Source organism: Crinia signifera, chromosome 1, assembly GCF_055691185.1.
Source record: "Crinia signifera chromosome 1, ASM5569118v1, whole genome shotgun sequence".
Lineage (NCBI taxonomy): Eukaryota > Metazoa > Chordata > Amphibia > Anura > Myobatrachidae > Crinia > Crinia signifera.
In genome coordinates this window covers 363,180,707-363,207,544 of record NC_139217.1, presented here as the reverse complement: position 1 = coordinate 363,207,544, position 26,838 = coordinate 363,180,707, and positions in this window count along the sequence as shown.

The following is a 26,838-nucleotide window of genomic DNA, read 5'->3' as shown; positions in this document are numbered from 1 at the left end:
TAGACCCTGTTAGTGATAAAAAAAAGAAGGTAATAAAATACTGGGGCAGGGACTGATGTGAAGGGTCAAATATTCTCTGTAAAGCGCTGCGGAATCTGTGTGCGCTATATAAGAAACTGCTAATAAATAAATAAATAAATAAATACCCTCTTTTCTAAGAGATTACTGCATGGCAAATAACAGAAGGCAACAAAGCAAGGAACTACCAGGGGGTATATTTACTAAAGTGCAGGTTTATAGAAGTGGAGAAGTTGCTTATACAGGTTGAGTATCCTGTATCCAAAATGCTCGGGACCAGGAGAATTTTGGATAACGGATTATTCCGTATTTCGGAATATTTTAATATTTCAATTATGTATGTTGAAGTATCTTGCATGTATGCTGTATAAACACATAAAATACACACAAATATATTTTATAACCACATAAAATACACACAAATATATTTTATTTGTTCAAACAACAAGGTTTCAAAACATGAAACAAAATTTGTGTACTATCTCAGATATTGAATTTGAATGCCAAGCAATAATTTTCTTGCAAATATATAGTGCCAGTTACATATCATGTCACCAGTAGTGCTGTTACAAATGTCCCCAGTGAGTTTTTAGCAAAAAAAAAAATGTTTTTTTTCACTTTCTGGAATGTATGCTTTTTGGAATAATTCAGATAACGGATACTCGGATACGGGATACTCAACCTGTATTATGCCTCCTAACTGTGACTTTTCCATCCGCAGGCAGAAGTGTCCTGCGTGGAGGCAGCCGAGAATAGACGCTATGTGAGTGCGTGGAGATAGAAGGATAGGGGGCATGGACAGTAGCTCTCATAACGCTAGCCATGCCCACACAGTGACAAAAACAGGACCCATGGCTTTGCAGGATCATATGATATGCCCCCACCCACCAGGTTACACAACCAAATTTCATTCCCCAGCCCTATATGGTAAATTTGCCTCCCAAAATGGCCACCACCTCCCAGAGCTGGCCCTAGCCTAAATGATGCCCTAGGCAAGATTTTGGCTGGTGCCCCCTAGCACCGCCACTAGTTCTGCCTCTGACCCTGCTCCCCTTTCCCAGCACCATCAACCCTCATCATAGCAGTCATCATTTTGGTGCTCCTACCCGCAATATTTTAAATAGTAACAGTGCACACATTCGGTGCGCAGCCCAAACAGGGGTGTTTTCTTGCTGAGAAGGGGCATGGCCACACAATAGTGCCCCCAATTCAAATTATGCCACACAGTAGTGCAACTTGTGTGATGTAACTTTATACGTTATATCACACAGTAGTACCACTTTACCTTATATACATTACTCCTCACATTATTCACATTGGCCCTTATTCTGATTGATGCGGATATTCCCGCATTCTTACGGAGCGGTCCGCACGCCACGGTGTTCTGCCGCGTGCGGCCATCGTCCGTAGAAACGCCCACGGGTCCTCCGCATTCGGACGGACTCACTCTTTAAGAACAGGGCGTGTTTACGGACGACATACAAACCATGCGTGTGCGGGGGAAACAGTCAAATTCTGCACGGTATAACAGAGTATTACAGAGTGTGCTCGGGAATACCGCATCCGAACGGGAGCCAAGCGGTGCTACCGCACGTAAGCGGTGTATTTACGCCAAACAACCCACTATTATGTCAATTCTGCAATACATCACATGACCCACTTATTCAATTACCTATCCTCATAAAAAAATGCTTATTTGGAATTGGAATCAATTAGATGCCAATATATCCTTACAAGCATGCCTAACACATGCATTGCACACATTAACCCTTACAGCAATTGAAGTGCAATGGTTTGTATTAGACCCTGTGTTAAATATTGTAAACAATCTACACATATACTGTTTAATGTGCAAAGAAAACCAACAACTTTGAACTTGCATAAATTATTTATTACGAAGAACAATTAACAATTAAATCTCAAAAAAAAAAAAAAAAAAACATTAAATAAGTAAATCGCGCAGGTCCTGCAGATCCGCCAGTAGTAATCTTAAATGGTGTTCTGCACGCAGGAGGGCCCCACGAACCCCCTCATCTGCCGGTGTTGTGTCATCTGTGGGCATGTCAAAGGGGCAAAAATTAGTCATGATATTCATGCATACATTTCACATACTGCTACATAAATTGCAGAAATGCTAGGTGACATGTGTATATATATATATATATATATATATATGTAGAGAGATAGAGACACACATAGATAAATAGATATGACACACACATATATACATACATGCAAACTTATTTACTATATACTGTGTTTTTTTCCCTCTACCCTTTACTCTGCAGAAGACATAACAGTCATAGTGTTTCTTCTCATTTACAACCCACCCATGACTAACCAATTACAAGCATGTCATGGCCTCCGTCAATAAGAACTTGTCACAATCTCCTCAGTCTAAGTTCAGTGATGGTTCGTGGCATGGGAGTTATGCAAATGTCAGGAATGCACAGTACACATCCTCAAAATCATAATTCAGTCTAAACCAACCTACAATTCTGTGAGGGCAAAAAAACAATCTGAACTACAGGGGGTGTTTAGGTAGAGGAGGCTCCAGGGACACTGGCAACTTGTGACTCCATTCCAAGGTAGGCCGGCCCATACTCCATTTATAGCATACATCCTATAGTTTATAAATAACATTCCACAACAATATAGATTCCACTATATGATGGGTCAGAATCGAGGCTTGCAGCAGGTGAATTTAATCCACAAATGATCCACTCATCCCTTTACTCCAGGATCCTGTTTAACTACAACGGTTATGTGGCAGTCAAAATGGAGCTCCAAGCCATCCCACAAACCTGTGTAATTCAGAGGTGTCCTGGATGAAAGGGATGCCTTGGACACCCCATCTAACCCGTACCAGTATCTGTAGCTACCCACTTTGGGGTCTGTATTAATAGTATTGTACCAAAATTTTTAATCACCAGTGCTACATAACAAATACCAGTCCAACTACTTCATGAATGAAGCATTATGTAAACATACCGATCTGCTGGGACTCCGGGGCCTCACACGCCTCCTCCCCCTCGGATTCTGACACCTCTGGGGCAACCGTGGCCTCCTCAGCCCCCTCCTCCGCCAGCTCCTCCGCCACCATCACCTCCTCCACCTCCTCCGCCACAACCACCTCCTCCACCACCACCACCACCTCCTCCACCTCCTCCTCCGCCACCAACACCTCCTCCACCTCCTCCTCTGCCACCAACTCCTCTTCCACCTCCTCCACCACCACCTCCTCAGGCACCTCCTCCTCCTCAACCACCTCCTCCACCATCTCCTCCACTTGCTCCTCCACCATCTCCTCCACCATCTCCTCCACCTCCTCCACTTGCTCCTCCACCATTTCCTCCTCCTCCTCCACTTGCTCCTCCTCCACCCTCGCCGCCACCTCCTCATCACGCTCTTGCGCCTGCTCCTCCGCCAGGGCAGCCTCGGCCTGCTCCCGTGCCTGTCGTGCTCGGGCTCGTGCTGTGTGGTAGAAAACAAAATCATGGTCAATGTCGGGTCATTGGGGCACATGTAATAATCCATAACAAGACATACATGGAAGGGTGATAATGTTGGCAAACGATGCTTGAAAGTAGCTCCTTACTGTTAATGGACTCCAAAATGTGACATTTAAGTTATTATGTGATTGTTAGTAATTTGTTCAATCATTACAACCCTGGCATTTATCAATGTTGAACACATATTAGATCTGGCACATTGTATGCATCTGAATCATGAATGCTATGTCATTACATATAAAAGCCACATGACTGCATGTTAACCAGGAAGAAGCACACATAACAGTCTATGGACTTTTAAACCCATGGACACCCACTTATCATGAGACACATTTTATTGTTTATAGATGGTATGATGTAAGTGCGAAATTTCATAGCTAAAATACTCACAATCAGCTATCTCGCCCCTAATTTGCTGGAGAAGCTGGGGCTGGCGCCTGCGGAGGTCCGACCACCGCCTCTCGAGCTGGCCGAGGCTCCTCCGCACCCGGGTGCGGGCGTAAATCCGGCGCCCTGCCGCAGCATAGGCCCGCCGCTTCTGGCCATTTGTGATAAAGGGCCCCGCACGGCCCAGCCTTGTCTCCATGACGGAGACCAGAGCCCTGAGCTCCGCAGGCGAAAATGGCTCTGCCCTGCGTGTCTCCGCCATGTTAACAATGGCATCAATCAACCAATCAGGTGGTGTCATTGGTTTATCACAGTTATTTGTGTTAATAACTTTATTGTTCATCTTTACATGAACAGCGTCTCTGCGCCAACACAAATGGTGACAATTTCGCATGCCTTAAAAACAGTAGTGCTGATGTATGGGAATGAGCAAATCTGATATATATAAAACACAGTGTGTATGCACTTAGCAAATCCAATAAGGCCTCGCTCCGCCAAGCAACGCGTGCTATAGCTTAGCAACGCCTAGCTGTACTTAGCATTACTTACTCTATGCATCTATGTGTATGCGTACATTTATGTTTAAAAGACACATACACATACTTGCAGGTATCCTGAGACCAGCATTATACACCAGCGCTGCCTGCCTGGCTGCCTGCCTGGCTGCCTGGCTGCCTGCCTGCCTGCCTGCCTGCCTGCCTGGCTGCCTGCCTGCTCCTTGAAATGTTTAAACATGTTAATAAATTGAAATATCATATATATATATATCTGCAAACAAATCATACATCAACACAGGAAAAAATCCCCAACACATTAGAGAATAAATCAATGTACTCACCAGTCATCAGGGATAGTATCAACTACAATAATGAAGATATAACAAACACATAAGATCCCTTGTACAAGGTATAATAATGAGCACCTATATTGTACTTCCCCCAAAACTAAGCACATATGATAAATATCTCCTATTTCTTTGCCATTAGGAGGGCAGGCTGGCTAATTGTCGTTTTGTAACACTGACAACTACCACACTGTACTTATTTGAAGGGGTGATTTTTACAACAATTGGTGTGTTCTGGTCCACTAGATAAAATGTACCTGAAGTATCTTTGCGCCACAGAGTCCCGCAGCTGGTATCCCCTCCGGCATTCAGGGGCGCGGGATGGGCGCATGGGCGGATCTTGCGGCTCAGATGGTACCTCCCACTCATCAAAGGGTATCTCACGCCGCACAGCAATGTTGTGGAAAAATATACACAGGCCCACGATCCTCGACACCATTTGAGGCGCATACTGTAAGTCACCACCAGTGCGGTGGAGCACTCTAAATCGACCCTTTAAAAGGCCAACTGAGCGCTCCACCACTTGCCTGGTGGCAACATGCGCCCGATTGAATGCCTCCTGTGGGCCCGGTGCTGGGTAGCTGTACGGCGTAAGTAGCCAGGGCGTACATGGGTAACCGGAGTCACCCAGAACCCACGCATCACGGCCTTCCAGCTCTTGTAGTCTTTGCCATATCCCGGTTTGTCGGATGACATGAGAGTCATGGGCACTTCCGGGAAACTTCGAGTTGAAGGCGAGAATCTCCATGGATGGGCCACATACCACCATCACGTTCAGTGAGTGGAACAATTTGCGGTTCCTATATATCTTCTCACTTCGAGATGGAGGCACAAATGGTACATGGGTGCCATCCACAGCCCCTATCACATTAGGGAAGCCAGCAATTTGATGGAAGGCCTGCTGGCTTCTGCGCAGGGTCTCGGTGGCAAATGTCATGGCCATGAAGTGCCCCTTGCGCCTGAACATGGCCGACGTCACACGCCTCAGGATTCGGCAGAAGGCCGGCTGAGATATTCCAGCAAGTACTGCCACTACTTGTTGGAATGATCCTGAGGCGCAGAAATGCAACACCGCCAGCAGCTGTGTGTGAGGCGGAATTGCTGTCGTGATCCCGTGTAGAGGTTCCAGATCACTCTCAATTAACGAGAGCAGATCCAGAATGACATGTGGCGGTAACCGGTACCTAGTAAGTACCTCATCATCGGGCATAGCAAACAGAGTCACCCGTGTGCGATAGATTCTAGCACGTCCTGGCCTCCTTGGCCGACGAGTGGGGAGAGCCGCAAGTGACCTTAGCCTCCTTTCCATGTCCCGCAGCATTGCTTCAGCAACCTATAAAGAAATGAACATAAATACTGATGCACCTATGCACATAATGGCCATATCCCACTACAAATAGATTTGTAGGCTTCAATACGTACAATAGATGGCCGCCCTGTAAAATCCCGAAGATCCATTTGACTCTATAATGATGTAACAATAATATGAACTCAATACACACCGTCCTAAACACACAGATGCTTACAACATCGAACTACTAAACACTACTTGAGTATCAAAGGTGTCTGCATTTGTTGCCGACATCATGTACTATGAGACATTCCAGCTATTGCTGGGACATGTTGTCCTGCAATAGATGAACACACACAGGTTTAAGACCTGTGAGTGAAATAGTGAACATGTGACATGTTGCAATAATGCTACAAAGACTTTGCTGGCCCAACAATCTGTAGTCAGTGAGGCAATGGTGCATACATTCATACACTTACATTGTTAATGGATATCATATCTACAAGGACCATGGAAGAGCTTACCTTAGACCCTGACAAGTCCAGATCTGGAGACAAATGATTCTAGCAGCAAATCACTATTTATAGGCCTGTCACATGTGTGGTCTATAACAGTAGTGATGAGTATTGCATGACTTGTGGCCTGGAATTTCTAAGGGATTGGGCTACTTTTAGCTTGCAATCAAACGCCACAATACCACAGTAGTCATGAACCAAATGGCATGTCATGCTAGCAAATAGCATGTGTATTGTGCGATAGTCACAGGTGTATCAGAAGATTCTATGCAATGTTAGAATTGGTGACCAGTATTTCATGTAGAAGTTTCGCCAGGTTTTACACAATGGAATTTCCGCCACCGTATGCGGCGCGAAAAAACAGCGACGTACGCTCGTGCACGGAACGCAGCTGCCGCTGATGTCCGCCAAACAGGATACACAAACAGTATATAAAGGTGTATTAGAATGTGACAATGTTGTTGCTAACATGTCTGGATCACAACCAGAGGTGGACCAGGAGCTGCAGCAACTATTTGACCAGGTGGACTCCAGCACCACCTATGTGCCACTGCACATGCGGCCAGTGGGAAATGAGGAGGCTGCTGGCCCTTCTACAGCAGGGCAACCTGCACCTGACCATTCTACAGCAGGGCAACCTGCACCTGGCCCTTCTGCAGCAGGGCAACCTGCAGCTGTCTCATATGCACCATCAGAAGAATCTTTTGAAACACAACCGGGGACTTCACAAGATAGTACCATGGCCAGCACTTCAAGTGCAGCGACACGTGCCAGGGGGCGTGGCCATGGACGTGGCAAGGGGAGAAAGAGGGCAACAGAGGAACCAACTACAAGAAATAAGGCATATGAAGCACAGGAGCTTGCCATCCTGGTTCCCCGAGCACGTGATTTGATTGAGTGTCCATCAGAGAGGCTGACACACACACGCAGATGGAAGATTTGGGAAGAGATAACGGCAGAGATTAATGAAGTTGCGCCACAAGTTCGTGAGGCCGACCATGTCAAGAAGAGGCAAGTTGTTTTGTGATACATGTGCCCAGTAATAGACAAGTAATGATTGAATTCATGCTTAGATGGATTTTGCAAATGGCCGGTGAGGTTGTTACCATACACAGACATTATTGACATGTTATTTGGTTGAGAGTTAGAGTAGGGTGATTGTGAATGTGTATTGTAACGGTTGATATCATAGTTGCATGTAATGTTATCTTTTGGACATTAAGCACATGTCGTAATATGTAGCACAGAGCAATGGCAGCAACAGCAAACATCTGGAGTGACATGTATTAATATGTCAACTTACATTGCAGGTGGCAGGACTTCAAAACCAACCTGAAGAGGAAGATGACCAAGCGGTGGCAACACAGCCAGACATCTGGGGCCGGGCCCATGCCATCAGGGCTAGAGTTCACCCCCCTGGAGTTGATGGCCGAGAGCTGTGTATCACTTGAGGAGGTCAGGGGGGTGAGCACGATGGATAGCGAGGCCCCAGCTGAAGTGTTTGCGTCTTTTATTGAAGGTAAATATTTGTCATGCCATAAACTTGTGCAAGTAATTATCTTAGAATGTGTCCTAATTGTGTTTATCATTTTCCACAGACACCCCACTGCTTGGTGACAACTCTGGTCAGGAGGTGGAGGAGTCCGTGCCACCTGGCCCCAGTGGTAGGCCTGTGCAGCAGCAGCCATCGGCCCAAGCCGATTTGGCCAGGTTGGCCCAGATGCTTGGGGACATAAACCAGCAGGGAGAGTTGGCATCAGAACGGATGCATAGGACCGAGGAGATCATGGCGAGCTTGGTCAGCACCCAGCAGGCCATCGCTGGGAGCCTGCAGGCCATGGCTGAGGCGCATCAGGCCATGGCTGCAAGTGCTCAGGTGCTGGCCGAGCAAGCCACCCGCCAAAATGATCTCCTCCTCCACCATAATGAGCTTATGGTGGAGCTAGTTACCAGCAACAGGGTCCTAATGTCATCCGTTTCTGGTGCATTACCACCAGCAACACTCCCTGCTGGCAGGAGGGGTAGACCAGCCAACCCCTCACCAGCATCTGCTCCACCTGCCCCAGCATCTGGCCGTGCCCGAAGAGCTGCTGCACAGGCCAAGGAGCCTACCAAGGCCAAACGTGGTCGAAAATGAACTTGTGGCTGCATTAATCTCCACCGTTATCTCATCCCAAATCTTCCATTGTACTGTGTGTGTCAGCTTCTTATGTCCAATCACGTGCTGAGGGTAACCAGATGAGCCCTTGCTTCAAATGTCCTTTTTGGTTCCCCTGTTGCCCTCTTTTGCCTGCCATTACTGTCAGCTGTACTTGAAGTGATGTTGCTAAGTCCCCGGTTGTGTTCCAAATGATTCTGCTGATGGTGCATATGAGCCAGCTGCAGGTTGCCCTGCTGCAGAAGGGCCAGGTGCAGGTTGCCCTGCTGTCGAATGGTCAGGTGCAGGTTGCCCTGCTGTAGAAGGGCCAGCAGCCTCCTCATTTCCCACTGGCTGCATGTGCAGTGGCACATAGGAGGTGCTGGAGTCCATCTGTGTGCAATTATATTTGTTTTGTATTATAATTTATTTTGGTACATTCCTGCCATGGTTTGTTTTTTTTGGTATTTTTATTTTTTTGTCATTGCATCACAGTGGCATTGACTGTGAAATGTATATAAATAAATTTCTTTACTTTACAACAATTGTGTGGTTTAATTAGTACATGTCGCATACACATGTGTATTGCTAGTATTAATATTCAGTCATGTCCATTGTTAGCAGCTTTAAAGTGTGTCAGAAGTACAGCATATGTGGGTGATTAGTAAGGTTTCCTTGAAGCAGCAATGGTTTCAATTAAAGCACTGACAAGCGTCCTATTAGTGAGTAATGAGTAAAGGAGTCGATTTTATTGGGTTCAGGTGTTAATGCTTGTAGTCATTAGGCGGTCCGTTCGCCTCCCGCAGGAACGAGTGGTGTCCGCAAAGCAATAGTGGCCTTTTGGACACCGCACATTTCTTCCCTTTTTGTTCGCGTGCATTCGGAGTGCTATCCGAATGTACGCCCCCCAACATAAGTGTACTCCCCCGTGTCCGCCCATGTTTCCGCCCCGTTTTGCCCACTTTGAAACTACGCCCATGTGTCATTCCGCATGACGCCCATAATACGCCCATATTTCCCGAATGATTGCGGTGACCAGTTTTGTACGGGATTTGCCCGAACAGGTACGGAGTCAAGGCGTGGCACATGCGCGTAGCGTTCTCCACGCATGCGCAGACGCCGTAAAGACGCGATCCGAAAGTATGCGGAAAAGTACGCATCAATCAGAATAAGGGCCATTATACCCTTAGAAAAAAATCCTGAGAAAATATTGTATTTTAAGCACCTCCATGGCCACACTGCAACCCAGCACAAAGCAGTGTGTGCTGGGCAGAGGAGAAGAGCTGCAGCTGCTGCTGTCACTTAAGGGGAGGGGGCCGGGGGCCCCCACTGGGCCCTCTCATCAGACTTTGGCCTGGGTAATTTGTACCCCTTACCCCTTTCTCTCGGCACCCCTGATAATACCACACAGTAATGCCCCTTACACATGACACATATTATTAATGTCCTTATAACCATAATGCCCCTTACACATTGTGCCAACCTTTATTAATGCCCTTCATACACATAATGTCACACATAATGCCCCGTACACCTATGTTGCACATTATTAACGCCCTTATACACATGACACACATAATGCCTGTTACACATATGTCGCACATTATTAATGCATTTATACATGACACACATAATGCCCCTTAAACATATGCTGAACACTATTGCACAACCAACCCACCCGCAGACAGCACTCGCACAGCCGCTAACACTGTGACCTCTGCCTCTGCTTGGATACAGATGTTTCCTCATACATCTTGCCTCAATAGGCCATGCAGCTCCTGGCCAGTTCTGCTAACGTTGGGTGCCTTTTTTGCTGAAAATTCGTCTTATTTGCATTGTTATGACCAGCACACACAAGGAGCTTCCGATGATTAAAATGATATGCGGCATGCCTATATTTTGTGTGCGACTGTGGCTGTACCTGCATACGGAATGCTATGTTACAGTGATTTCCATATACACTATTTCATATGCAGATACAGCCTCACTCACACACAGAATATAGACATGATTGCATATCATTTTAATCAGCAGAAGCTGCTGATGCCCCTAGGCATTCCAAATGCCCTAGACAATTGCCTAGTTTGCCTATGCCTAAGGCCGGCCCTGCCACCTCCTCCAGAAGTGTCTCTTATGAGGCAGTGGGCATTTTGGGTATTACATTTTCATTGGAATTCTTTGTGGACGGCAAGACCACATGGAATACTGTCTGAAAGAGAAGCCTTGTTCATTTGCATGGCTTGCTTGGTCCTAGAAACTGAAAGTGCCATGTTACAGGCCATGTTTGAAAAATTGCAGTTAGGATCTGATAGTCAATGGAGTCAGTTGCTGCCAGGCTTCAGCCCTGGAGGGAGCACCTCCTACATTGTCCCGGCACGCGTTGACTGTGGAAGGGAGCCAGGTAATTCACAAACTGGCCCCACTGCTTACACACCATGGTCTGTCTAAAGAGGGGCAGATATGAGTGAACAAGGATAATGTAGGGGGCTAGGGGTGCATTTGTTGTGCTGCCCAGCATGTTCTGTCTATGTGTTTATATAGCACCATCAGTCACAGCTAGAGAGAGGAAGAGATACAGACCATGGGGGGAGGAGAGAGAGAGAGAGAGAGAGAGAGAGAGAGAGACCAGGAGAAGATACTGTAGATAGAGAACAGGGGGAGAGAAAGAGACCAATGTTCTTACACTTTTATTCACTAGCGAGGCTGACCACCTCACACAGCTCCAGGGAAAATGTTCTTAACTCCTACTATACCTCTTTCTGCTACTGCTGGGAATGTCATATGCCCGGGTGCCCCCCCCCCCCCTGAATCCGCCACTGCGCACTGAGGAGACAGTAGTACTACAAGTACACAGTTAGACTAAACAGCAGCACTGAGAGACAGCCCCAGCGATTAAAAAATATTGCGTTCAAGGTCAAGCTCAAGTTTAAGCCCCAGCAGCAGCACCAACACACCCTCTCCCAACCCACTACTAGACTAGAGTGAAGATGGCGGTGCAGCAGCCGCTATTTAAACCTCGCGAAATCCGGCGCCGGGAGATGACGTTCTGACCTCGCGGACGGACCCGAGTCAGGCGGGAATCTCCGAGCGCTGCTCGGAACCAGGCTCGGAATGATGACGTCTGTGGGGGCTCGGATCTCCGGAATCCGAGTCTGCACATCTCTACATGTAATCCCTCCATATTCTGCCTGAGAAACCTGTCTCTACTCAAATCTGCTCTTTGATATCTGTCATTCTCATCTATTGGACTTTTTTCCTTCTGTCCCTGACCAAGACCAACGCCCCTTACCCCAATCTTTGACCCCTCCTTTACCATGCCTGACCATTCTAAGCTGCTCTCTCCTGTCCCCGACTAAGATTCCCACCCCCTCACCCAGAGTCCCCATCCCCTTCCCTACCCTGTCTGACCATTCTAAACTACTCCATTCTGACCCTGGCACAGACGGCACCCCTGCATCTCAAGTCTTTGCGATTCCATTGCCTGTACATGCAGGACCACAGTCATATCAGTAGCGAGAGCAATGCAGCATGCCCCCAAGCCCACCACAATGTCGTTCGTCATGCCCAGCTTTAGAAAGTGTGTGTACACTTGCCGATACCGGCATCCATGATGAGTCATTTCACTCCTGATATTGCTGGCTACACATATCGTGTATTGTTTTCCCAACTTTACCCTGGGTGGGGTTTTGATAGGGCTGTAAATTGTGTATTTTGGTGCTGCTGAGGTTGGGGTGTTATGTGGGGTAGTGTGTCTCTAGTGGCTGCTGAGGTGTTGATTACAGGGTTAGTGTAACTCTGGATTGGAAATTGAGGTGAGTAACTATGGGTGCTTCAGCTTCTATTGTTGTTGTGTTAGAGGAGGAGTTTGTCCCAGGGTACTGTTAAGGTTGGGATGTTTGTAGTGGAAGGATTGTATCTGTGTATTTCAGGGGTTGGCTTGTTGGTAGGGGAACACCAACCATTATGCCTGGTATGAACTTACACGATTGGTTACAAGGCACAATGGTTCAACCCTTAATAATAAAAGTAAACAGTCACCAGCAGAAAAAGTTTAACTGGTCCATCCTGTCTTTTCTTACCCTGACACTACTGCTGGCACTTACCCTGACACTTACTACTGGTTTCTTCTCAATAAGTAGTGTATTCACAGACAGCCAAATTCATATGTCTATAAGTCAGATTTCATACTGTACTTATCTTGCATGATACTCACAGTGGTTAATTCATACCTCCCAACAGTCCCGATTTTATCGGGACAGTCCCGATTGTCAGGGCCTGTCCCGATGTCCCACCCGCGGGCGGCAGTGTCCCGCGGTGTGGGGGGGCTGTTGGGAGTCCCCCCGTCAGCTGCTAAACAGCGGGGAATAAACGCTGTGCGCATGCGCACAGCGTCCATTCCCGCAGCCAGGGGGCTGGGGGCATGGCTAGAGGCTCACAGAGCCTCTGGGTCATGCCCCCATAGCGGCAAAATGGGGGCGTGGCCTCGCGGGGAGCCGCGAGTATAGGCCACGCCCCCAAATTAGGCCACCCCCCCCGAAAATTTCGGCGCGCCTCAGGCGCGCAGGAACAACGTCCCGCTTCCTGTACTGAGAAAGTTGGGAGGTATGAATTCATATATTACCTTTTAATACAAAAATAATGCCTTCTCCGTTGTTACTGGAGCTGTTTCTTTTCTGGCTTTGCATATTGTACAGCAGTACATAGTTGCTCAACAAGCTGTTCCACAGATATGATTTTACAGTCATTGTTTATTATACATAAGGTAAACAACACTCCATAGACAACAAACTAATTACTCAATTCAGTTTACTTAAAGTTTTAGTGACCTTGCTGTGTCACACCTCCCACTTGTCTCTCCATAACTACATGAACTGAAGCACTACAGCATCCCACTTGCATAAGACAAGTACTGTACATGTATTCTACAAATAATTAAAAATGATCATGAATTGTTGTTATGCTGGCAGATATGCGTTGTCACATTAAGCAGATGTACAGATACAAAAAGAATTAAAAAGAGAAAGTGGCATACACTATTTCAATATTTCATACATAACAATGTGTAACTGGGGCCGCCGAGAGGTATACCGGGCCCGGTAAAATTTCGGTGCTGTGGCCTAATCGCGGGAGGCGTGGCCACCTTCCACAATTAGGCCACGCCTCCAAAATTTTAGAGGGGGTGAAAAAACACGCTAATTTCAAGGGGGGGGGGGTGTTATTCCCCCCCCCCCCCCCCCATCCCTCAGCATCAGCAAACACCTACCTGTGCTGACAGCAGGCTCAACATGAGCTCACACGCTGTCAGTGAGACGCTCATGCTGGTTCTGCTGTCAGCACAGCACATGCTGTAGAGGTATGTGCTGCTGCTGCCCGGGAGGGACTGAGGGGGAAGTGGGGCGGGGTCTAACCAGGGACCCCACCGGAGCCCTCCAGCAAGCCCAGGCCCGGGTAATAAGTAACCCCCCCCCTCCTCCTCTCTTGGCGGCATTGTGTATAACCAGTACTATTTTTCTGGAAAAATAGGTCCAGGAACTCTAGGTCTGGGGATGAATCAATTAAATAAATAAATAAATAAAAAAAAAAAATATATATATATATATATATATATATATATAATAGAGTGTATAACCATAGTAGAAAACAGGACAATGATAATCTATGTGCCAACACAAAAATAGTACAGAATGACCACATAAGGACAACATAATACATGCAACCTGGGATCTACTGATATGGAACAGCAAACCACATATAAGAGCATATATTATTTGTACTTGATGTATTTTAAGATTTACAGTCAGGGGCTGTCTAACAGCTCTGGCATAGGCGTATCTATAATTGGGTGCTCCAGTGGCGGATTAAGCACGGGGCGACAGGGGCGGTCGCCCCGGGGCCCCCACACATAAGGGGCTGCCGGTGTGGGGCTCCTGCCGCCCCGTGCTTGGGCAGTGACATTGGGGAGCGCAGGCGGGCTGGCGCAGCACAGACAGGAAGTCAGCGGCGGGGTCCCTGCAGCAGATGGGAAATAGTAGCCAATACCGCTACTAGTTCCCATCTGCTGCCGGGACCCCGCCGCTAACTTCCCATACACTGCAGGGACCACGGCGCTGACTGCTCATCCCGGAGGGGGAATGTGTCTGCGGGGGGGGGGGGGGGCGATGGGTGGGAATGTGTCTGGGGGGGGGGAGTGTCTGTGGGGGCCCCCACAATTTTGTTGTCCGCCCCTGGTGGCTCCCATATAGTTATAATCCGCCCCTGGGGTGCTCCCAATTATACCTTAATCCACCCCTGGGAACCAAGAAAATGGTTCAGCAAATAAGGAGCAGGCACCATTTTCCTGGAGACCTGCACATACGGAGTAGACTTTAGTGCAAAGATGCATTTACTACTGTACCATTTCTATTGTGGGTGGCATCTTGATGATGATGATGACGGTCACCAGCATTATCTATCTGCACCATCTTCCCAGTGACTCTGGCACTGTGCTAAAGCCTTTGCTTTCTTGTGCTCATGTTCCATCTTCCCAAATATCACTGAGAAAATGATACTGCAGAAAAGGGAGCTGATTGCCGGCACTAGGTAAAATGCAGGGCTGGATGTGATCTGCTATTCAGATGAGGGTGATCTGCTATTCAGACTGCGCATCTCAGATTGGTAGGTGGGAAGGTGGGTGCATGTGAGGAGGTCTGAGTGGAATATGAAGGCTTGTGGGAAAGTTCTGCACTGCATATGAAGGCATGTGTGGACGTCTGAGATGCATGTTTTATCAGGATATCTGTGTGACGTATGTGGAGATTTGGGTACAGTTAATGTCATTTTGGTGATGTTTTGTCATTTTTTTATTTGTTTGTAATGTACAGTATGTCACGATCCGGGTAATGAGACTTTCTTACCAGCCTTACCAGGCTCTGCTTGCGTCTCAAGTAAGGATGCAGCCGGCGTCCTGGGAACAGTACAGCTGCTCGGCAATCACCTCCTGGTTCTCCCAGCACTGCTGTTTCTGCAGCGGTACAGCATGTCTCCCTCCTCACCACTGGCGGATTCAGGGGGGGGGGGCACCCGGGCACGTGCCCCCCCTGTAATTTCAGACGTTTTTTTTTCTGCTGCCCACTCCCCCGCTGTGCCCGCTCCCCCGCTGTGCCTGCTCCCCCGCTGTGCCCGGCCGGGAGAGAGATGTGCTACTGTATAAAATTCACTTCTCCTGCTGGACCGCTAGCCAATGGGCGCTTGCGGTCCAGCAGCCAATCAACTGGCGGCTGCTGGACCGCGAGCGCCTATTGGCTAGCGGTCCAGCGGGAGATATGAATTTTACATAGGATAGGAGCACATTTCTCTCCCGGCCGGGCACACTGTGGAGCGGGGGAGCGGGCACAGCGGGGAGACGCGGGCGAGCGGAGCGGGGTGGGGGGGATGGCTGGCTGTCAGCACAGGCGGGGGGGGGGGGTGCACACACAACCCTCCCACCCTGCTGCAAGCACCCTCCCACCCTGCTGCACCCAAGCAGATTCAGTCGAGCATGAAGCCCCTTGGCATCGAGCATGAAGCCCCTTGGCATCGAGCATGAAGGTAAGTGGCACTTATGTGTCAAATGTGTAATGGGCATTATGGTGTGATATACAGTATGTAATGGGCATTATGGTGTGTTATATATTATGTAATGGGCATTATGGTGTGATATATAGTATGTAATGGGCATTACGGTGTGTTATATCTTATGTCATGTGCATTACGGTGTGTTGTATAGTATGTGACGGGCATTACGGTGTGTTATATAGTATGTAATGGGCATTACGGTGTGTTATATAGTATGTCATGTGCATTACGGTGTGTTATATAGTATGTCATGTGCATTACGGTGTGTTATGTATAGTATGTGACGGGCATTACGGTGTGTTATATAGTATGTAATGGGCATTACGGTTTGTTATATAGTATGTCATGGGCATTACGGTATGTTATATAGTATGTCATGGGCATTACGGTGTGTTATATAGTATGTCATGGGCATTGCGGAGTGTTATATAGTATGTAATGGGCATTGCGGTGTGTTATATAGTATGTAATGGGCATTACGGTGTGTTATATAGTATGTCATGGGCATTACGGTGTGTTATATAGTATGTAATGGGCATTACAGTGTGTTATATAGTATGTTATGGGGATTACGGTGTTATATAGTATGTCATGGGCATTGCGGTGTGTTATATAGTATGTAATGGACATCATGTGTGGGTTTATGTGTAATTGGAATTACAAAGTTCACTAAAATTTGCAATGGGCATTACGGCGTGTGGTATAATGTTGGTCCATGCCCACTTTTAACTGAGCAGGAGCCTCACCTACTACAAATTGGGCCTTATTCTAATCCACTCTTTCTGACAAAATCCTTCTTAGATGGGCAAAACCATGTGCACTGCAGGTGGGGCATATGTTACTTGTGCAGAGATAATTAGATTTGGGTGGGGTTTGACTTCAAAGTGAGATCTATCTTGCAGTGTAAAAATAAAGCAGTCCGTATTTACCCTGCACAGAAACAAAATAACTCACCCAAATCTAATTCTCTCTGCACATGTTACATCTGGCCCCCCTGCAGTGCACATGGTTTTGTCCATCTAAGAAGGATTTTGTCAGAAAGAGTGGATTAGAATAACCCCCATTGAGAGGGAGGGGGTGCGCGAAACATGCCCTTGCTCCAGGCACCGTGGCACCTAGCTACACCACTGCCGCCGCCTTATAGGAGACAGACACTAGAGGTACTGCTATACAGAAGAGTGCGTCCAGCGCTACCCGGAAGTGTGGATTTGGGTAGCGCTGGCACGCTATTTAAATGGAACCCTTCACAAGCATGCACCCTGGCTCCCCTCGGCAAAAAAAAAAAATATCAATCCCATGGCATGGCAACAAGAATAAAACCCCTGGCAAGAAGCATGTAACCCCTGGCAACAAGTGATATTCCTCTGACAATAAGTATGTACTGTAGGTAAGCAGCAATTAAATGGTATAATATGTAATAGGCATTATTATGTTTAATGGGCATTTTGGTATTGGCATTATGTTTAATGGGCATCACAACGTATGGCATTGTGTTTTATGGGCATTACTTTGTTGGCATTATGTGTAATGGCCATTACAGTGTGTGACATTATATTTAATTGGTATTACGGTGTGTGACATTATGTGTAATGGGCATTACTGTGTACATTTTTGGCTCGCCGACGGCGCGCAATGTCCCTATTTATCCATCATTATCTATACCATGGCTTAATCCATGTGGCGTTATCTGAATTTTGGCTTAATCCATGTGGCATTATGGAAATTTTGTCTCATTCTTTTTGGCATCATGTGTAAGCGGCAAGTATAATAGGGTCCACTATTTTGTTGCATAATGTGTAAAAGTGGTATATGGTGTGGTACACTACACTCAATGACACGCCCCCTTTGGAATGACCACGCCCCCTTTAAAAAAAAAAAAAAAAAAAAACCTGCATCCTTCACTTTTCACTCCACAGTGGGCCTATGGACTTAAAATGTCAGGGCCTATTTCTAATCCCGTTCCTTCCCTCTCTCTCTGCTTTCCTCCTCTCTATCTCGCTTCACTCTCTGAGAATGCACACTGGCACTACTAACACCGCTCACTCCCATCCCCCCTGTCATGGTGCCCCCCTGTCATTTTCTCCTGGATCCGCCCCTGCTCCTCACACTGAGTGACAGTCCTCAGTGCCTGGGAATCTCCCAGTCCGCCACCATTGTTTCTGGCCACAAGCATGGTGCATACAAACAGACTTTCCTGCCTTAGCCTGACATGGTGGCTGACATGTTCATTCCAGTCACATGTCAGGCTGAACCAATCATGTTCAGTCTAAAGTCCCTGTCATCCCTGCATGGCCAATCATGGCTTTCCAGTGGTTATTAGTATGCTGGGAGATTACAGATTGATGCTAGTGCTTCATTTGTCTCCTGTGATTCCGTTGTGCTTTGCTGCTGCTGTGTGTTCTAGTACCAGGTATTCCAACTCCTGTGTTCCTGAGTCCAGCAAGGGATACTCACCCCAGCAGTTCCCAGCCTAGCTCCAGTCGATGTTCCATCATCATTCCACAATCCAGTCGAGGTCCCATCATCGTCCCGCAATCTAGTCGATGGTCCATCATTGTTCCGCATTCCAGTCGATGTTCCATCATTGTTCCGCATTCCAGTCGATGTTCTATCATCGTTCCGCATTCTAACTAGCATCTCAAGTATTCTACAGTCCAAGCAACTCCACGTAACCTATTGCCCTCTGTTTGGTTATTGGCTCATAGCCATCTATGCACTGCAACTACAACTCCTGTTTCCATAATTATTGCTTAGCAAATATCTGTTGCATAAGTTACCATTTATCAAAGTACAATCTTCTGTTACCATCTGCTACAATAAATCTGGTTGTACTTTTACCTCTGCCTGTTTTCTGCCTCTGGGTGCACTGCGGTGCTTCGTATGTACAAGGTCTGCTCAAGCCACCCCGATTCATCCATCGGTCCGAGCCTACGCCTGAGGCCTTCGTCACATTGACTCAGACCCCAGGCATGACACAGTAACTTTTTATCTTGGATGCATATCTTGTTGTTCATCACAGTAGATGTCCCATATACACTAGTTTTCCACAGTCTACACCAGTGATTTTCAACCTTTTTCAGGTCGCGGCACACCAGACAAGACTTCAAAATTGCCAAGGTACACCAACATTTTTTAATCAGATATTCCAGATATTTTGCATACCATAATGCCAGTTACATGTTATATCACACACATTAATGGCCATTACAAGTTATGCCACACATCGTGATGCCAATTACAAGCTATGCCATATACCGTAATGGCCATTACACATTATGCCAGGACTCAACAAATTTCTTGCAAACGAGGGACAATATGGACAGTGCGCGCCGAAGGCACAAATTTTTCAACATAATGCCAACACACCGCACACCCATTATATAGTATACCACATGCCATAATGGCCATTACATGTTATGCCACACACCGTAATGCCCATTGCACATTTTAGTGAACTTTGTAATTCCGATTACACATAAGCCCACACATGATGCCCATGACATACTATGTAACACTCCGCAATGCCCATGACATACTATATAACACTCCGCAATGCCCATGACATACTATATAACACACTGTAATGCCCATGACATACTATATAACACTCCGCAATACCCATGATATACTATATAACACTCCGCAATGCCCATGACATACTATATAACACTCCGCAATGCCCATGACATACTATATAACACTCCGCAATGCCCATGACATACGATATAACACTCCGCAATGCCCATGACATACTATATAACACTCCGCAATGCCCATGACATACTATATAACACTCCGCAATGCCCATGACATACTATATAACACTCCGCAATGCCCATGACATACTATATAACACACCGCAATGCCCATGACATACTATATAACACACCGCAATGCCCATGACATACTATATAACACACCGCAATGCCCATGACATACTATATAACACACCATACACATTTGACACATAAGTGCCACTTACCTACATGCTCAATGCCAGGGGCTTCATGCTCGATGCCAAGGTGGACTGAATTTGCTCGTTGCCAAGGGGGACAGAACTGTGCAGTGGCCCACTCCTGGCTCCCGTCCGCTATTTGCAATTCAATGCACCGCCAGTAGTGTGCAGCAGGGAGGGAGGGTGGGAGCAGTAGGGTGGGAGGGTATCTGCAGTGGGGTGGGAGGGTGGCTGGGAGGGTATCTGCAGTGGGGTGGGAGGGTATCTGCAGTGGGGTGGGAGGGTGGCTGGGAGGGTATCTGCAGTGGGGTGGGAGGGTATCTGCAGTGGGGTGGGAGGGTGGCTGGGAGGGTATCTGCAGTGGGGTGGGAGGGTGGCTGGGAGGGTATCTGCAGTGGGGTGGGAGGGTGGCTGGGAGGGTATCTGCAGTAAGGTGGGAGGGTGGCTGGGAGGGTATCTGCAGTGGGGTGGGAGGGTGGCTGGGAGGGTATCTGCAGTAAGGTGGGAGGGTGGCTGGGAGGGTATCTGCAGTGGGGTGGGAGGGTGGCTGGGAGGGTATCTGCAGTGGGGTGGAAGGGTGGCTGTGAGGGTATCTGCAGTGGAGTGGGAGGGTGGCTGGGTGAGTGCAGGAGGGTGGGAGAGTGGGTGGGAGTACACCATACTAAGTTAGCCAGCCGATAATTAGCCGGCCCGCTCACCTCACTCCCCCCCACCTCCTCCTCCCAGTGTGCGTCCGTGTGCAAACCCCCCTCCTGCCTGTGCTTACACGCCGACGACCCCTCCCCCCTGTCAGTGTGCGTCCAGTGTGCCGCTCACGGCTCCCCCGCTATGTACGGGAGAGAGACGTGCTGTGCTGATATGTAATATTCATATCTCCCGCTGCTGGACCACTAGCCAATGGGCGCTCGCGGTCCAGCAGCCACCGGTTGATTGGCTGCTGGACCGCAAGCGCCCATTGGCTAGTGGTCCAGCGGGATATATGATTATTGCATAGCAGCACAGCACGTCTCTCGACGAGTCCCGGACAGTGCACAGCGGGGGAGCCGTGAGCGGGCGGGCAGTGCGCACATGGACGCACACTGACAGGGGGGCGGGCGGGGAAGCATTCCCGGACAGCCACTCAGCACCGCGCGACCACACACAACCCATGACACATGATGCCAAGCCGCCTGCCCGTCCCCCCTGTCAAAGTGAACAAAGTGGTGTGTCGCCGTGACCCGAGGCATGGCGGCACACCTGTCAGCTGGCCGCGGCACACTAGTGTGCCGCGGCACACCGGTTGAAAATGTCTGGTCTACACTATGGACCTTATTCAGATGTGATCGCAGTACACATTTGTTCTCAAAATGGGCAAAACCATGTGCACTGCAGGTGGGGCAGATGTGAAAGAGTTAGATTTGTGTGAGTTATTTTGTTTCTGTACAGGGTAAATACTGGCTGCATTATTTTTACACTGCAATACATATTTCAGTTTCAATACACCCCACCCAAATTTAACTCTCTCTGCACATGTTACATCTGCCCCCCCTGCAGTGCACATGGTTTTGCCCATTTTCAGAACAAATTTGTACTGCGATCAGATCTGAATAAGGGCCTATATATTTTTTATGTTTTCACCTTTAAGTAACCAACTCTGGAACTTTGGTCCAAACAACTTATATTCTTTCACTTGAAAGTTTTAACTTAAATATTTCAGTAGTGATGAAGTCTTAATTACAATTTCCAAAAATAATTACAAATTAATTGTGTAAACTGCTAACAAATTATACAATTATTTTTGGCATCTGTAATTAAGATCCTTGTGTGAGACATTTTTGCATAAACTTAAGGGCTCTTGCCAATCAGTTCTGTCAGTTCTTGCCAATCAGTTCTGTCAACCTATACATTACAGTGTGAGTGGGAGCATGTTCCATTCCAGCAAATCTGTACACATTTAGAGTGTTCATTATGTGAACTTAGGACAGTTTGGGCAGATGGACCTTGAGGCCTATACTCTCTTGAACATATATATGGCTGGTCTGATTATACATAACGCAGCTGTTAGGCCACCTACACATGGCCCGCACCACAGAGTCAGTAACTAAAAAAGCAGTGATTCACCAGAACTCTGTTACAAGAGCTCTGTATGGTTATTAATGTCAACGAAGAGGCTGTATATTGTACTGTGTGACAGGGTCATTCCTCACTATTATCCTTCCCTCATGGATATAGTAGCTTCGGTACTCTTTACCTAGAACGGCGCCAGCGATTGAAATCGCGGTCGTCGTGGGTAAAAATCGCGGGCATCGTGGGTAAATCGGGATGGCCGCGATGCCCGCGATCACCGCGATTTTCCCATAGGGAACAATGTTAAAACGGCAGATTGACCGCGATTTTACTGTTAAATGCCTCAATGGACCCGATTTGGGGCCAAATAGGGCAAATTAACCCTTAAATGTCCCCCCAAATTTTTAACGCCACCCCACGATCCACGCCAACCCGAAGCGTGGCGAGCGGCGGCGGTACGCGTCCTCCGACCTTTTCATGCCCTACTATCCACTAGGGCGTGGTGTGAGAATATAATAGTGTGGCGAGCGCAGCGAGCCACCGAGCCCGAAGCGTGGCGAGCGCAGCGAGCCCCGCGAGGGGACGCGGATACCTTCACAGTTATGCGCGTCCCCTCGCGGGCTTCACAGGTGTCCGTGGCGAGGCGGACACCTGTGAAGCCCGCGAGGGGACGCGTCTACCTGTGAAGGTATCCGCGTCCCCTCGCGGGGCTCGCTGCGCTCGCCACGCTTCGGGCTCGGTGGCTCGCTGCGCTCGCCACACTATTATATTCTCACACCACGCCCTAGTGGATAGTAGGGCATGAAAAGGTCGGAGGACGCGTACCGCCGCCCCTCGCGGGCTCGCTGCGCTCGCCACGCTTCGGGTTGCCGTGGATCGTGGGGTGGCGTTAAAAATTTGGGGGGACATTTAAGGGTTAATGGCCTCTGTGGCCCATTTAACATTGATTCCTATGGCCAAATCGGGTGGATTGAGCCATTTAACAGTAAAATCGGGTCCATCGCGCCTTTTAACATTGATTCCTATGGGAAATCGTGAGCATCGCGTCGCGGGCATCGCGGGTACATTTATGGCCGGCCGCGACGCGACCGACACGATTTCCATGTTTAACATTGGTTTCAATGGGAAATCGCGGGCATCGCGTCGGTCGCGTCGCGGCCATACATAAATGTACCCGCGATGCCCGCGACGGGCGCCCTTCTAGGTAAAGAGTACCTTAGCTTCTCTCAGAGGTGCAAATCAATAAAAGTATTCCTCTATGGTAGCGCTTCACAGAGGACTATGCAACAGACCCTAAGAATTACAATGATTAAAGCTAAATTTCATGGTAATGACTACCCAAAACAGTCAGTTTTTGCCATGCAGCCTAACTAAAGATGGTACTTGTTTCCTAGAACGGCGCCCACCAATTCCATCGTATGGGCTCCTAAAAATCTCATCGCATCCCCCTGGAATATTGCGTCATGCAATGCATGAGATGCGATGCAATTCGATTTTTAATTGTACAAGCACCCATGCAATGAGATGTGATGGTGCTTACAATGAGATGTAACCCCCAGTATCCACGCCATCCCGAAGCGAGGCGAGTGCAGCGGTAGGCATCCTCTGACCTTTTCATACCCCCACTATCCACGTCGGCGTGGAGTTCACTTTAGATAGTGTGGCGAGCGCCGAGCCCAAAGCGTGGCGAGCGCAGCGAGCCCCGCGAGGGGATGCGGAATACATGTAAAGTAATCCGTGTGCACACTATCTAAAATCAAATCCTGAAAATACGCCAATTCGTACTCGTATTGATAGCACATCAATACGAATACGAATTGCCGTATTTTCGGGATAGTTAATGTCAAAAATAAGTGTATTTCTAAATACAAATACACCTATTTTTTACAAATTTCCTTTAGTAAATTTCCCCCAATGTGTCATGGGAGCCCTTTCTGGCATTAGGTGTAACGTTGGCTCTGCCTGGCATAATATGTTAGGGGCGCTGTCTGGCATAGTATAGAAAAGGAAACACTAACTGGCAAAATGTGTAAAAGTGGGCTCTACCTGATGTAATGTACAGTATAAAAGGGGTCTCTACCTGTAGTATTATGTAATGTTGGCTTTGTCTGGCGTAATGTATAAAAGGGGGTTCTACCTGGCGTATTGTGTAAAAGGGGGTTATACCTGGCTAATAATGTAAACAGGGACTCTACCTGGAGTAACCTGTAAAGGGGGGCTCTACCTGGAGTAATGTGTAATGGGGGCTCTGCCTGGCTTAATGTATATAATACATTAATGTATATATACTAGTGTAATGTATATAATACATTAATGTATATATACTAGTGTAATGTATATAATACATTAATGTATATATACTAGTGTAATGTACAGCGTAATGTTTTACATACCATGTAAAAAAGGACTCTACCTGGAGTAATGTATATGAGGGACTCTACCTGAAGTAAAGTATATAAGTTGCACTACTGTGTAGAATAATTCTCCCTCACTCCCTGACACTCTCTCTCCCTCTCTCTGACACTGGCCAGTATTCAATGCTCCCAATTCTCCGTTTTTTTCGGCGACTCCAGCTGTTTTCACTCCTTGCGATGAATCTGTTTCACTGAAAATGAGAATCTCCCTATTCAATGTTCACTGTTTGCCGAAAGCAAACAGTGAATGCCGGCCAGTTCTCCGTTTTATGTTTGCTGCAAGTCGCTGGATTATTTTAATGGGGTTTTCACTGGGATTCGCCGAGAGTGTATTCAATGCTAGGATGGAGAACTGCTTTCTCCATGATTTCTGCCATGATTCGCCGTTTTGCATTCGACATCTTTTTTAGGTGAACAGGAAAGTGATCTTTTGAAATAAAGGGTTTTGGGGGGGAAGTTTGGTGTAAAAAAATCTGATTTTTTTTTCTAAGAAGGGGCATGCTATTTGTAATCATGTGCTTAAAGCACATTAATATATATTTAATTTTATTTATTTTTAAAAAATTAAATTTTTTTTTATACACTGGCCAGCAGGGGAGCCGAGAGCAGCTCATTAATATTCATTTAATCACTGCACTCTGGTCCCGATCATTACATATGCACAATCGGGTCCAGGGAGTGCAGCGGCTGATGATCCCAGCCCCCTGCCAGTTTTGGAGGGGCTCTGTCAGTGTCCTGGCAGTCCTCCTCAGTGTCAGGCGCAGGCAGAGAGACTTCCATCTTCCTGCCTGCCGCCTTCCTCCAGGTTAAAATTCGCCGCCAGGGGCTCGCTGCCCCTGACGAGTTGAATAGGGTGACACGGAGGGCTGGCAGCGAATGCTCCAGCCCTCCGGAACCCTGCGAATGTGCAGCGAATCCTAAACATTTCATTTTTTTCCCAAATCGATTTTTTTAATGGGTGTCGATTTGCGGCATAATCGCACTTTTTGCCGCGAAATCACACTTTCTAAAAGTGCGATTTTTTTTAACTCCGGAATTCGCATCCAGATTTTTTCCCCATTGAAAAAGATACAAATCGCATTTTTAATGAGATGCGAATTTGGAAATCGCCACCAAAAATGGTCTAAAGTTCCAAAAAAAATAGACCTGATCCTGACTGGCGATTTGGTCAGAAACATGGCGATTTTGTCAGAACCATGCACAGATCATTGTGATCTGTGTATGGTTCTTTGTTAAAATATGTGTAAAAGTAAAAAAAAAAAAATGACGTGAGGTCCCCCCTCCTGTACATAACCAGCCCCGGGCTCATTGAGCCGGACCTGGTTCCAAAAATACGGGGGACAAAAAGCGTAGGGGTCCCCCGTATTTCTGAAACCAGCCCCGAACTCTTGGACCGGTCCTGGTTCCAAAAATACGGGGGACAAAAAATCTGGGGGTCCCCCGTATTTTGAAACCAGCACCGGGCTCCAACAGCCCGCAGTGTCATGCCACAGCCGGGGGACACTTTTTACACAAGGTCCCCCGGCCGTACCATGAGCACCGTGGCTGGTCAGCCTTGGACGGGGTACCTGGAGGAGTGGGGACCCCCCCAATAAAGGGGTCCCCCCCCAGGCTTCACCCATCCAGGGCTGAAGCCCGGGGCTGTCACCGGCGTCCCTGGCCATTGGACGCCGGCCTGATAGGGTTAAATTCTCATTCCTAACATTGCTTAATACAGGAGAACTGCAAGTGCCAGCAGACCTCCCCCGCAGGCTGGGACTTGGAGAACCACAAGTCCCAGCATGCGGGGCATTAATGGGCCCGCTGGGACCTGTAGTCCACCTGTAAAAAGAATGTTAAAATAAAGCACACACACAGAAAAGTATAACTTTAATACACCCACATCCACAAACACCTCACTTTTACACGGCTATACATACTGATCCAGGATCCAGCGCTGGTCTCTCTGCAGCAGAGCCGGACAGCCCGCACTTTCAGCGGGCTGAACCGGCTTCCTCCGATGCAGCGAACAGCTTCTGTCGCGCTGTCCCAGCGCGACACAGGCTGAGAGCGTGATTGGGCGATGCGTCTCCATGGAGACGCATAGCTCAGTCCTGATTGGCTGAGCTATGCGTCTCCATGGAGAC